This window comes from Sprattus sprattus (genome assembly GCF_963457725.1).
Source record: "Sprattus sprattus genome assembly, chromosome: 21".
Taxonomy (NCBI): domain Eukaryota; kingdom Metazoa; phylum Chordata; class Actinopteri; order Clupeiformes; family Clupeidae; genus Sprattus; species Sprattus sprattus.
In genome coordinates, this window is record NC_137919.1 from 12084524 (window position 1) to 12087023 (window position 2500).

Here is a 2500-nt window from a genome sequence, read left to right on the forward strand (position 1 = left end):
CACACACACACCTGAGCATTACCGGGGCACACACACAATTAATCCCTGAACAGATCCACATTGTTAGTGTTTTTTTTTTTTTTTTTTTTTAAAGGTTACTTTATTTTTAATAAAGCATAACAAAAAAAAATAATTCCAATGTAGTACAATATTTTTTTATTTTTTGACCCTGAATCCCAATAGCACCACATTTAAAGTGTGACATTAAACACATGACAGACAGACAGGTGACAGACGAACAAATGGAGAGACAGATAACCAGGCAGGTTGGCAGGGAGCAAGGTGGGGCAAAGACAGAACAGACAAGACAGGACTGGACAGCTAAACACATGGGATGCATTAGTTATTGAACAGAATGGTCTCTGATTTATATTGGGAGGTTACGGAAGAATGTTGAGAATGTTAATTGTAACTTGGGTGTTGGTGCGCTTGAGTGTTGCTAGTGAGTGCCTATGTGTATAATGGTAATGCAGGAGGGTGGGGGGGGGGGGGGTTATAAAACATTGAAAAGTGGTGTCTGTTGATATATGTGGCTTATGGTTAGGTTTTGGTGATGTTTCCGTTTAATTTAGAAATGATAGAAATGGTGACCAGGTATTTTCAAAGGCTGGCATTTGCCTCCCTCTATGTGCGTTGTGTTTTTCTATTGCAATGTATTGTGTGATTAGATTTTTCCAGTGGTTGATGTGGCAAGATTTCTTTGACTTCCAGTTTTGGAGGACTACTTTCTTAGCGACAGTTAAAGAGATGAGCAAGGGGTTCTTGAATTTTTGCGGGATGTGGACTATGGAGATGTCACCAAGGAGACAGAGTGTTGGGGTTGATGGGATTCTGAAGTTCAGGATGGTAGAGAGTGCTTCAGTGACCGTGATCCAAAAAGAGTAGACTGGTTGACAGAGCCACATGGCGTGTAGATAATCGTCTGTGCTACCCAAAGTGCATTGTGAACAAATACCTGTGTTGGTTAAGCCCATTTTGAACATTTTACTTTGGGTGATGTGAGATCTATGAATGACTTTGTATTGTATAAGCTGTAGGTTTGTGTCAGTGGTCATGGAAAATGTGTTTTTGCAGATTTGTTCCCAATAATCGGGGTTGGGAGTGAAGGCCAAGTCATTTTCCCACTTGGTCGTTGGGAGTGTTATTGTTGTTTTTAGGTTTGCTATTATTGTATATAGTTGGGAGGTTAATTTTTTGAAGTTATTAATTTTCATGAGATTTTCTATCAGTTCAGAAGGTTGTAATGTGTTGTTGGTTAGTCTAGTTTTATCTTTAATTTTATGCTTAAGCTGTTGATATTGAAGAAACTGTTCTCTCCCAACCCCATATTTCTGGGTCAGTGTGTTGAATGACATTAATTGGTGGTTCTCAAACAGGTGGTGAAGATGTGTGATTCCTTTTTGTACCCACGTGGGAAAGTGAAACGGTTTGTTCTGTAATGTGAAAGCTGGGTTGTGCCAGAGAGGGGTGTACTTGTTTAGTGCCAGTGATGATTTTGTGATTTGGTTCGTTTCCCACCAGGCTGTCAGAGTTGAGTTGATGGTAATGAGCTGGCAGAAGTTGGATTTTTTTATTGATTGTGAGAGGAAGGGAAGGTCTGCAATTGGGATATTTGTACATTGTTAGTGTTAGTAAAAAGTGTCTGCCACCACTGTCCCCATGAAGGGAGGGGAGAGGGACAGAATGATACAGAGGAGGAGGAAGGAAGAGAGAGGGAGAGGGAGAGAGGGAGAGGGAGAGAGTGGGGGGGGGAGGAGAGAGAAAGAGAGGTTGTAATTCTCTTTCATGAAGTCAGTAGCTGACACCATTAAACACAGCAGTATGTTTGGAAAGAGAGGGGTGAGACAGGAACAATAGCAAACAGAAGGAGAGAAGGATAGAGGGAATTTTGAAAGAAGTAGAGAAGGAGGGAGGGAGAGAGGGAGCAGACAGAGAACAGGGGATCAAATGTTGAATTAAAAAAGTTCATTCATCATCCCTTTTGAAGCGATGAATAAAACCAGCTGAGGAGAAGCTTCATTAAAAACAAAGCACCATGCGCACGTACACGCGCGAGAGAGAGAGAGAGAGAGAGAGAAAGAGAGGGATAGAGGGGGGAAGAGAAAGAGAGGGAGAGAGAGCTAGATATATTTGCAAAGCAACTGAAACAAAGAGAGTGGCAATTCATTTTATTCTTGCAATGAATAACAGGATTTGTTTTCCAGCTCCAGTTTTATTACTGTTATCTAGAACAAATTGTCCTCCGCTGAATGCCATATTTGCAATGCTCCGATGAATGTGTACAGACACAGAAAAAAAGACAGGAAACACGACCAAAAGAGAAAGATTAAAAAAGAGACTGACAAGCGTGAGAGAGAAAAGGGGGGAGAGAGAGACGGAGGGATGTAAAATAAGACGGGAGGTGCGAGGGGAGTCATGCTTCTCAGTTTTTTGAAAATAATTCAAAATTGTAACAATTCTATGCCTCCGGGTAGATATCACGGTATTTTAATTCTATTCT

At 41.0% G+C, this 2500-nt stretch overlaps 1 protein-coding gene across 1 annotated transcript in view; it reads right to left on the reverse strand.

Annotated features, from left to right (window-relative positions):
- pacs1 (phosphofurin acidic cluster sorting protein 1) overlaps positions 1-2500 on the reverse strand; it is a gene marked incomplete at both ends in the record, with an annotated part of 57346 nt that overhangs the window by 19952 nt on the left and 34894 nt on the right. The window lies entirely within an intron of this gene.